Source organism: Nelumbo lutea, chromosome 6 (assembly GCF_056320005.1).
Source record: "Nelumbo lutea isolate HS-2025 chromosome 6, American lotus-T2T, whole genome shotgun sequence".
NCBI classification, from domain to species: domain Eukaryota; kingdom Viridiplantae; phylum Streptophyta; class Magnoliopsida; order Proteales; family Nelumbonaceae; genus Nelumbo; species Nelumbo lutea.
This window is the reverse complement of record NC_142689.1, coordinates 31,164,074-31,176,711: the sequence shown is the minus strand read 5'-3', so window position 1 is coordinate 31,176,711 and position 12,638 is coordinate 31,164,074.

Below are 12,638 nucleotides of genomic sequence, written 5' to 3'. Positions count from 1 at the left end.
GCCCTATCCAGTGTATCAGACTATCGAAACTCAATATTATCTGTCTCAACCTGCTTGTATCTCTACACCAACACCAAGCATTCACTTTTCTGCCAATTACGTGGAAAGCTCGTGTGGCAATTATAGACTGGTCATCAGATAGCGATCTTTGAATTTACACGTGTTCATTAGTTTTAAGTCCAAGTCAACTCTATATTCCACGTATATTGACTCTTCACCCATTGAAAGTGTCTACTTTTATTCAAAGTAAAATCAAGAAACTACAAGGAAATTTCTACCAGGGGGCTGGGGAGAGGGTGATATGGCAACATGTGATGTCACATGCTCATATAACATCTCCCTTTCCCCTCCACTTTGTTAATTTTTAAAGGAAAAAATTCTATTATCTGTCATTAATCAGTCCGTTAATCAGTCACTAACTGTCATTTGAAAAGACATAAAAACCCTTCAAGTATTATCTAATTCTCTTTATCAACCATCTAAATTTTGATAAAAAATGAACAGTCCCAAATTCTTTCTTCTTTTGTTCAAAAAAGTCCAGGTCACTAGAATGCCCATGAAGACGTAACCCCAACTTTCTTGAATAAAAGAGACAATGATTTGAGATTATTCATTTTTTATCAACATGTGGATGGTTGATAAAGAAAATTAGACGTAACCCCAACTTTCTTCTTTTGGTTCGGGAACCAAAGCGGCACTAAACCCAAAGTACACGGTATTAATCGGAAATTTTCCCATTTTTAATTTCAAAATGCTGGTGATGATGTGTATGGGTTGATAATATTCCTTGTTAAAAAGAAAATGTAGTTGCGATCATGGGCCTAGTAGATACTTTCGATTGAAATCGTAATTTATAATATATATAATTTTGCTGATGTGGTAGTTGTTTTTATTCTTAAAAATTATATATATTGAAAACACCCCTAAATGTATATTCAGAATTTTTTGATTCTGGATTGAATAGCATGTTAAGGCTACAACCATGATGTTTTGATGCGGCTCCACCTTGAATTGGATGAAGTGATGCAGGGTGGGGTCACAACAATGCATCGAAGGCCGTGGTTTCATGGTTTTAGCCCAACCCTCCTCTAAATAGACCATAGGGCCAAAGGATGCATTAATGTTTTTTTTTGTGGTTAGTACAGCCCTACTTCATTCGGGGTGGGGTGGGGTGGGGCGGGCCCTGATTTTAGGGTGAAAATTGTCATTCCTAATAATATGAAATTTACAATTTTAAGTATTAAACAAGTTTTTTAAAATTGATTTGGACAATGAATCGATCAGGGGTCAAGTTCCCAATCGAACAGTCCAAGTGTTCAAACCGAACGGATGGCCTATTCTGACAAAAAATAAAAAATAAATAAAAATTGGCCAAACCATTGAATGGTTCAACTGCCTGGGTCAGTGGTTTACTGACCAAATCAATGATTTTGGGGAAAATAATTGTTCTAGAGTAAAACAGAACTGATCACCTAACCGATTCCTGGTTTTTCCAGTCCAACCATCTAATCCGGTCTGATTTTAAAAACCATCATATTAAAAATATAAACAAAAAAAGATATATTGAAAACATGAGACGTGTAAGCGACTGAAAGAAAATATAAGAAAAAAGTTTAAGTGACAAAAAAAGGCAATTCAATTTATGAGGCTCACATCACTGCAGGGTTTGGAGAGGGACAGATGCCTCATCGATTTCCAAGATTTGAACCCTAATCACCCATGTCACAATGAATCATCCAATTGCATCAACCACCAAGGCCCACTCTCCGAGAAAAATGCAAGAGACCCGGACCCAAATATTAATGATTTTATTATTTCAAAACAAGGACAACTACAAACCTCGGAAAAAAGAAACTGATCAGCAATTGGAAGGCGGTAATACAACTATCAATTTAATTTGTGATTCAGAGTTTTGATGATGGGATACGTAAATTACTTATTATTTGGACAAAGATCGAAAGAAAAGTACATGTAATTGACGGAATTTGTTGCAATCTACAGCAATTGGAATTAAAATTTAAGCTCTCAAGTCTCAAATGTCATTTTTCAGTTAAACTTTTGCAAGTTACTACTGTTGCTGATGTTTCCTTGACTCGTGATTCAAACCCACCTACTTAGATCTTTTTTCTTTTTTTAATAAAGCTTTCTTGCTTAGCTGAAGTTGCATATTTATTATTTATTCATGCAATCAATTCATGTATTCTTACCTGGTCGTGGGTTGATGATCAAGTAGGGCCTCTGTATTCCAAAATTTTGGGTTCAGAGGTACCTGACTCAGGTATATATATCCTCAGCTGACGCTAACCTAGGAAGTATGAAGCAATATGAATGTGACATAAGATACCAATTCAAACAGTTGAATCCCCTTATTTGATCCTCAAAAAATTCATAATTTATTATCCTTTAGTTTTCAGTTGATTGAACTTATTGAGTCATCTGCTATATGTATAGCAATTCTGCCGTTGATATAAGATGCCAAATTCTAATTTTTGTTTATTAGACAGGTGCAATTCAGTGTCTTCTTTATCTGGGTTTCATTTTCCCTTACTTTTCTTTGAATTCAGTAATTCCTTAGAGTGTATTTGGAAACGATGCAAATGGAGTGTATATCCTGGTTCAGGGTAAATTTGCATTCTGGTTTAATTTTGTCTGTATTTGACAAACTTTTGTCTGTATTTGGCAATATTACATTTATGCATTGACAAGTGACAGACCAATGTTTATTTACATTGATAAAAAGATATACAAGTACATCAATAAAAATAGAAGTACATTTGCATTCAAGTGGGTTTTTTATATAAAAAAAAATGCACATGCTTTATTGGAATTCATGTTTACATCTATTACAACTAAAAGTCTATTTAGTAAGAAGATAAATTTGTCAGTGCAAAACTAATCTAATTTTACAATATATATAAACTGTTTTGCATTCTACATATTTACGTTCACACTTATTTGCATCGTTTCCAAATGCAACTTCAGGGTTATACTTAATGATATACAGGAAGAGCAAATTAACTAACTCCCCTTTGTTAATTGTTAATATCAAAGCCTCGGTATGTACACAATTACTCAACCCACCATTCCTAACAAAGTCTTGAATAACGTGGCTGGAGTTTTATTAATCAATGCATGCTAGCATAGAACTTCATGTCTCAAGTTTTAGGCCTCGTTTGGAGCGTATTTTTGCATGGTTTGTCAGTTATATACAAACTCGACAGACTATGATTCAGTTTTTTTTTGTTTGGTTTGTGGTAGGTTTAATCGTCGAAAGTCAACGTGCTGATCAAAAGATGCAAGAAGTACAAAGCAGGTGATTTTCAGGGAGTTCCGAATAGAACTTTGACAGTTTTTTTTATTCGTTTTTGTGTGAAAAAAATGTCTTAATCAAATGGGTTTCAGACTGCTTAGATCTTAATGTAAAAGTTCAATACGTTTTTCAATTTGACTGAAACTTATCAAATGGCTCCTTATTCTCCATACTGCTCACGGGCAAGTGGCAAAGGTTGCTAAGTCTACCCACAATATACAGAGAACAGCAAATTAAGAAGAAAAATAATCAAACTAACAACAAACCTTCTAAATATGTCATAACACTGATGAAACTTCATCAGTTGCATCATCATTCTAATCCTCAATGTTCAAATTATTGGGGTTCAATGATATGGTTGAGTTAGCCATCTCTACAACAGAATTCTTGTGTACGGTTTATCTCCATGATCGCCATTAGTAGTTTCTAATGGTACAAGGCCACAGACTGTCGCATTATTTCGGTAATATCACAGCATCATTAATATACGGTTATAGTTGTCATTGCTCCATTCATTTAGCGTCCGTTGGCCATGGATGTTGTTGCTTCAGAAATGAAACATCAATTTTATGTCAGAAAAAAATGGTACTCCAAGATATATTAATATGTTTGAAATCGTTTTTTAAAATCGAGAAGGTAGGATTTAGAATAATATTAAGTTTGACTTTTTTTTTTTATATATTAACTCGTTGCTATTAATGAGGACATAATGTGGCAGTGACATGAAATTCCAATAATGGATATGGTGATGAAAACAGATATAGAGTATGCTCCAGGAAACGTTTTACCTGGCATCGATGCCAAATATATACTTAATTACTACCAGCAATCCGCCATCACCGGTTGTATTTCTATGGGTGATGAGGGGTGATTTAAACCTCCAATGACGTCCTGTCACAAAGCAGCCAAAACCGTTTCATAACCTTGCTTAAATGCTATTTGATAGATCGATTTCTGTACTCCAAACAAGTTTTGACTTGGCTTAAGAGTAGATCGGAAGAACGGCCTGCAAGCCTAGGGTACATGACCACTGTGACTGTTCTGCACACCTGACCTTCTTGTCTGACTTGGGAAACCCGTGTCTTGAAGGAACAAGCCGACCTCAATATGACTCCCACTTAACTGGCACGTCTTTCCCCTTATCCGTTTGCACCCAACAAATAGCGCCCACGAGATATACGCAAACATAATGCTCACTAGGCGACGATAAGTCCAGTTCCCTCCACTTCGCAGGGAACTGGTTAACGATGATTGTGATGTCGTGCTCACTATTTGGCTAACATTTTATTGCTTTGATCTCTTGTTCGATTACTCTCTTTCGCCTTGTCAACTCGGTACTTGACCATCAGAGTCCCTTACTTGAATCATCCCCCGGGTCCTCTAACGTTGTTTGTCTTGTAGACTTCATCTGCCGATCTCATTCTCTAAGCTTCAAATTGTCATGTCAGCATGACTCGATGCTTTCTGACATCATCAATGGGTATTAAGGTAATGTTTGTAATCAATGCTGTTTCTTGAGAGGCGTTTGGTTCCGTTTATAATTATTCAATAAACATTTTATTTTTCGTGTGACTTCAAAAACGAAAAATACATTTAATTAGGGCGTTTATGACACATAGGTGCCATTAAACACTACATTAGCAAAATGCAATAAACACATGCCCGTTTTAGGAAGTTCCAAAATGAAGTTTCCTGAAACAGGAAAGGTGCACAGAAACCGAAGTTTATTTTTGCAAACTTCAATACACACAAATGCAATTAATGAGGCATTTGCTGACGGGGCACCAATGTGGCACCGTCAATAAACATAAATAGAACAAAACATATACTCAAAAAATGGTGCTACATAGGCATATTATTTTCTCATAAAACATTTATTTGGGGTTTCTACTTGGTATCGCTATTGTTGCTATCACATAGGCGTCTTTCATTGCCATATCAGCATATTGTTGCTAGTACTAGTAGAAAAACAAGAAAACACAAAAAAAGTATTTTCTCAAATCACACATTTCCTAATTTCGGAGACATAGTCTGAAAAAACGTTTTTTTTTTTTTTTCAGAAAAACAACTAATCAAATATCAAGCATTTTCCGAAAAACGGATTTTAGAGATAATGCTGATAGGTCATTGTTTTTTTCAAAGAATTGGCATTGATGCCAAACACTACTAAATAGGTGGTTACGAAAGTGTTTCTTGTTTTTTGTTGTGGTGATTAATAGCTTTCCATGGCGCTCAAATCCTTGGCTTAATTAATTCGCATGAAACATGAAACACTCTTTCGGTGATGTTTGGAACGGACTCGCTTCTCAAACATAGTTTTTTTGAGAAAACAATATATATGGCATTTTTTTCTCTTTTGTTTGGGACCATTGCTGCCACGGTGCCACCTAGGCGTTTTTCAACATTAGCAATGGCATGAAAATAAAAATAACGTCAAAAAGTTGGAGGAAAAGATATTTTCTCGATTTCCAAAGCATAATCTGCGAAAATATTTCTCATAGAAAAAATACCTAAATAAACTGACATCATTTTCCCCGCACTGAATCTTAGACATAGAACAATTTTCTGGAAAAAAAATGTCATTGATTTCAAACATGACCTTTGCATAGTTGAAAATAGAAACGCCTTGACAACAGCCAGAAATCTGTTGACGCCTTGAAAACCGAAGAGGGCATGACGCAAGTTTTACCTCAAAATTCTGAATTCCACTGTATATTACCATCAATTCCGAATCGACATCTATCTTAATTATACGGTAGATTTTTAGTGTGGATTAAACAATAAAAAGCCCTTAATTAAGATAGGTGTGGGTGAATTAAATCTGCCTTGCCTTGCCTTGTGAGGGCATTGCAGTCCAAAAATCTCAATCATATATATCATATCATGTTCAGACATTAATTAAGAGGGGATTTGGGTTGACATTGATTGATTTGAGTGACCAACTAAGAGAAAAAGAATTTTCAGTTGTCACAATAATTCTTTTATATTATATTGATTGATTGGTTATTACCATTTTTTCAACCCACATTAACTCTAATTGAAAATCAGACCTCTCAACCCATGCTTCTGTGAGGTGTTTGGAACTGATCTTGAGCGACAGAGTTCCTTTTAAAGGCTTAAATACGAGCATTGGCAGATGGTGGTCAAGTTAAGCTCCGTTCGAAATAATTAATTAATTGGTTGATAGGCGTTGTCCAACCATGGTTCACGGATGGATAAGATCATTTGACTTTTAAGAAAAAGCAATAGAATTATCGAAAGCATTGAACTTGTGAATCAAATTTATATTTTATAGTGGGGAAGCTGGTATCGAAAGCATTGAACTTGTGAATCAAATAGATATTTTATAGTGGGGAAGCTAGAGATACCTAAGGCTATGTTTTTTATAGAAAATAAGAGAAATGGAAAATTGAGGGTGATGCTAACCGACTCTAGGGATGGCATTTTAATAGTCTCCGCCTCATTGTCATTCCTAATTGACTCAATTGGTAAGGTTTCTGGTAGACCTATTCATGGACTAGGTAGTTCAATAGGCTAGCCCGGCCTAGTGTGTTCTTTATCATGCTGAGACAAAATTTTAAGCTTATATATATATATATATATATATATAGTTTTATATTTTACACATAAGTTAGGACATTTTATGTCCAAATCAGGCTTCAAGCTTTATATAAGGGTTGGGGTTGGGTTCAAGATCTAGACTCAATTGTCAAGTCGGGCTCAAGTTTGAGCCAAGACATTTCCTATTAATAAAGAGGTAAAGCCTAACCCAAACCTGACCCAACCCAGCCCATGACTAGGTCTAGTTAGGGCTGCAAACGGCATCCAATTATCCGATTCTGAATTTGATCCTATTAAGCATGACCTGAATTCGATCCATTTATAATTGTATCAAATATGGATCTACTCCTATCCAATCCGATATAATCTGATTTGATTCGATTTAAATATATATGTTCATATATACTTAAATAGTATATTATATCTATCATTGAAGTTGGTCTTAATGTTTGTATTTTCACTAAATTGTCATATGTTCAAGTTTTATACAAGTAATTTTCATTTTGTTCATAAAATATATTATTAAAGTCATTTTTAACTCATCTTATTAATAATATATAATATTTTGGTTATTTCTAGTCTAATTTATTTATACTATTTAATATCTGATTATAATCTGAATTTGATTTGAATCCACTAGATAGTTGCTAGATATAATCCGATTCAGATTCGAATGTTAACAAATCAAATTCGGATATGCCTATATCCCATTCAATCTGATCTGTTTGCAGCCCTAGGTTTAGTCTCTGACTGATTGGTTGTAGCTAGGGTTACAACTTGGGTTGGTTCCATGGTTGGGGTTGAGCATTTGTTAGAAGTTGAATGGGCCCAACTTGTTCATAGCTACTAGGGGTGCAATTAACCAAACTCTAATATATATTTTATATAAAATATAAAAAAAAAATTACTTTTATATTTTATATATAATATAAAATGTACTATATTATAAAAACATATCATATATATTTATAAAATATAAAACTATATTCATTTTCAAACTTTATAGCCGAACTCAAGTGCATTGAATATTAAATTCAACCAATAAAGTTCAAAACAAAATCAAATTCAAACTCAAACCTAATAGTATTGTAGTAGAGCCAAACTAAGACATGTTCAGCTTGACTTGACTTGATTATGCCCCTACCTCCAATGGGCCTAATGCAATACTGAAGGTCTGTCGGTTTCTTTTGTACATGTAAAAAGATCTTGTAATAATGCAGCCCATGTGTTGATTAAAATAGATCTAAAAGAGTTTGGGTTGTTTGTCAATGGGTCACCCGTGTGGATCGAAAATTTGTCCAACCAAGACTTATATAAAAGAAAAAAAAAATTGAAAAATATTCTTGCTGTTTTCATAAAAAAAGGTTGAAATATACTTATCATTTATATCAGAAGAGACAATGTAGAATTTAATATTAATTAAATAATTTCATATTATAAAAGAAAAATATGAAAAGAAAATGAAGTAATTCAAAATGAATAATACGATAATTCTAAATAACAGTACCATTAGCGTATATAATAAAATAAAGAAGAATAAAGTGTGTAGCATCATATATGAATAACATACTACGAATACTTAGATCTATGGATATGATCAGCTTATTTATGTGAATGCATTAAAAATTAACAGCCAAAATCAGATGTACAATGTGCTGTACCAAATAGATAACTTTGTGTCTACTTTAGTAGAAAATTGAAAAATTGAACACGATGTGGTACCGTTTTCCTACACTTGAGGAAAGAAAGAGCAAGTGAACAATTTGACAATGGCTGAAGTGGCCGTACTGAAATGACTTATTACTTTGTCTTTAGTTGAAAGCACGCATCTGATAAAGGATTATCTCTTTTGTACTCTATTTTCCTTCTTTTTAACTTTACATCTGATAAACAATTTGACAATATAATATCATTTTTTTCACCATCTGATTTGAATGTAGTTCCTGTAAACCGTCCTATTACAACAGACATATCACAGAGATGACAGTGTGGTTCATGGACCTGATCAAATGTCTAGAGAAACCTGCAAAGGAAGAGAGAGAGAATAAGGTTGTGTTTGGTTTTACAGAAAATAAAAAAAAATAGAAAATTGGGACATAAAGGCGTCAACTTTTTGTTGCTCTTATAATCTATCAAATCAAACACAGCATAAATGTAATGTGGTGAGACATGGATCAAATATGATTTTGTGTTTAAAACGTTCTCATTGAAAATTTAAGTATGTTTTATATGTAAATATTATATATATAAAACATATTAAATATATGCATATGTAAAAGAAAGATGAAAATGTCTTTAAATTCTTAAGATATATAAACTAGAAATTTTTTTTCAATTTTTGGTTCCATATTTTTCAAAACACAAAGTGTTCGTATATTATAAATTTTCCTAAATTATTTTCATATTTTTCATACCATCGAAAAATTTTGCATCTAGAGATTTTAACAGTCAATAAACATGTGATGCGTGCATTATATGCAAATTTGCCATGTGTTATACATGCATGTTGATATGTAGTATATGTTTGGCATAGATGCTGCAATTGCAACACCCTTTTCTGATGTGTGGGTTGGAAGCATCGTTAACGGGTGCCTTTTTTTCGTTTGGAATCGTTGTTTCTATGTAGGACGTTTTCTGGAGCAACAACAACTTTTTCTGTTTGGTACAAATGCTTTAGGAAACTTTTTTGTACTTCTACCCATTATCCAGTGCTACATTACTGTCACATCATTGCCCTATTGGCAGCAACGAGCTGCAGCTCCAGAAAACGCAAAATTTGGCATTGCTCCAAGCCATGCCGTCCCAATTTCCAAGGCATGGCTTGGATCACTGTTTTCTACGGAAAAATGATTCTAAACAGATGGTTGTTTTCTAGAGCACCATTTTTTCCTACGTGGCACTGGTGTGGCGTCGTTTCTCCATGAAATGGCAACGATGCCAAACAACCGCATAATTAACTTAGATTATATTTGGTACCATTGCAGTTTCCTCATGAAATATTCTGAGGTTGATCAATAGAAATTGATGAAAAAGATGAATTGTCACATTACATAAGAGAGTCACTTCAGCTGAAATGCATGTGGGATTGATCGATCATTGATGTTTAGAGCTGAAGCATCAAATTTGATGTTTCAAGTAACAACAATTTACATCCAGTTCACATTTGCATTGCAAATAAATAGTGCCTTGGGCTCTGTTGGAATATGGAGGATTACAACTACAAATATATAGTGTAAAACCCTATAATTTATATTATTTTGTATGTATTTGAATTGTACATATTTGTATTTTTACACTTTCTAAATCGAGCCTTAACGTGAATAAAGTCTGCAAACTTTAAAATGACTAAAATGGAAGTTATTGTTGAAAGATGATAACTGATGAGGGCAGATTTGGCCCTCCAGTGAAGTTGTGACACGAGGCACCTCGTGACAACTAGGAAAACACCCAGCCAACAAAACTTATGAAGTTGGTGACCCACCCGGGCACCAGTCTGGCCGGCCTGGCGCGACCTGCGCGGCGCGCGTGCGCGACCTGCGCGACTGCGCGGCTGCGTGCGGCGTGTGGCATGCGCGACCTGGCCGACCTGGACCAGCCTAGCGCATGATCCGGCCGAGGCGCCCACCGACGAACCTGGCCTAGACACTGACCCGCCAACTGACACAGGTGCCAGCTTGATGACCTAGCCTAAACACTGACCCGCCAACTGACACAGGTGCCAGCTTGATGACCTAGCCTAAACACTGACCCGCCAACTGACACAGGTGCTAGCTTGACGACCTGTTCTAGACACTGACCCGCCAAATGACACAGGCGCCGACCTGACGACCTGGCCTAGACACTGACCCGCAGACTGACGCAGGCACCCCTCTGACAACCCGGCCCAGGCGCCGACCTGGCCGCCTAACACAAGCACCAGCTTGACGACCTCGAGGAGTTCACCACCGTACCCCGGTTCTGACAGGATGCGACGATTCTTATCGTTTGGAGGCTTTTCACCCACCTAACCCGCGAGGACTCCGGTATATAAAGACCTCACCCCCCAAAGGGGAGGGGGATGGAAAAAAGGGAAGTAACCCCTGCTCTCTAGCTCTCTCATATTATCTTCAAAGCTCTCTACAATAAGAGTGCTAACTTAAGCGTCGGAGAGCCCCCACCGGGAAAATACCCCCGGGACCTCTGATTCAGTTCTCGCAGGTCCTTCAGCTCCCGCCACCTACAAAGAGGAGGAAAAGATGGAGTTCTCGCAGGTCTCTCAGCTCCCGCCACCTACAAAGAGGAGGAAAAGATGAAGTTCTCGCAGGTCTCTTAGCTCCCGCCACCTACAAAGAGGAGGAAAAGATGAAGTTCTCGCAAGTCCCTCATCTCCCGCAGCCTACAAAGGAAAGAAGACCACCCATGCTGAGGGCAGTCGGATTGTGCCGCACCAGAGAGCTCCGGCATTCTCTAAGGCATCGGCCGCCTAGTAGGCAGCTCGCCACCAAGCAATTCGCCATCAGGCAGTTCGCCACCAGGTAGTTCGCTACCAGGCAGTTCGCCACCAGGGAGTTTGCCAGGCAGTTCGCCACCTGGGAGTTCGCCACCAGGCAGCTCGCCACCAGGCAGTTCGCCACCAGGGAGTTCGCCACCAAGCAGTTCGCCCCTACGCAGTTCGCCACCAGGGAGCACCACCAGGCAGTTCGCCACCCGGCAGTTTGTCACCAAGTAGCTCTCCACCAGGGGGCTCGCCACCGGGCAGTTCGCCACCAAGCAGTTCTCCCCTAGGGAGTTTGCCACCAAGTAGCTCGTCACTAAGGCACGAGACCACCGGGTCAAATAACGAGGTACTTAGCCAAAAAATTTTACATCACAAAACATTGGTACGTGACCGAAAACGGTTACATCAATAACATTTGTAGAATTGAATAATGATCCAATGCCGTAGTATTTCATCATTCACTAATTAAGTAGGTATTGAGTTAGAAATATTGATTGGTATATTTTTTAATTTGATGTTTTTGTTTGCAAAAGGAAGCTATCAAAAGCCTCCAATGTTTGATACATAAACATCTCTTCTACCCAAGTTTTTTTTTTTTCTTCTACCAAAGTTGGTAGAAAACCAAAATGATCATTTTATTTGAAAAAAGCAATCATTAGCACAAATATGATATTTTGTAGAACTTTTTTAAAGTAATTTTGGAATTAAATTATTCCTATAGATAAAAATGCAAATAGTAAAAAGTAAGGTTGTGTTTGGTTTGAAAGAAAATATATGAAAAGGAAAGAAAAGGTAGTGATCCCCTTTAATACTATTATAGTTATGTAGGTGTTTGGCATCAGTGTTGGGAACATTACACCGCTTTTCAAAAAACGGTATTGGGCATGTGGAGTTGTAAGCACACCATTTTAGAAAACAATGCTTCTTTTTGTTTGGAACCTGTGCTATCATATAGACATTTTTTTGAGAAAACAACACTGGTTTTGTTTGGTACTACAGTACCATTGCTAGCAGCAACGTTTTCAACATTAATCTATATTATCCAATGTCAAAAATAATGCCACGGCATTGCATCATTGGAAGCAATGCACCACTTTTTCAGAAAATATTAAATTTGATATTATTCCATACCACACTTTTACGATTTCTATGACATGGTTTAGAATAATATTTTTTCTAGAAAAAATGATACCAAAGAAAAAAGAGTTATTTGAAGCACCGTTTTATCTATGGTGCATTTTCTCATAAAACTAAAACGGCATTGATACCAAATACAAAAAAAAAAAAATG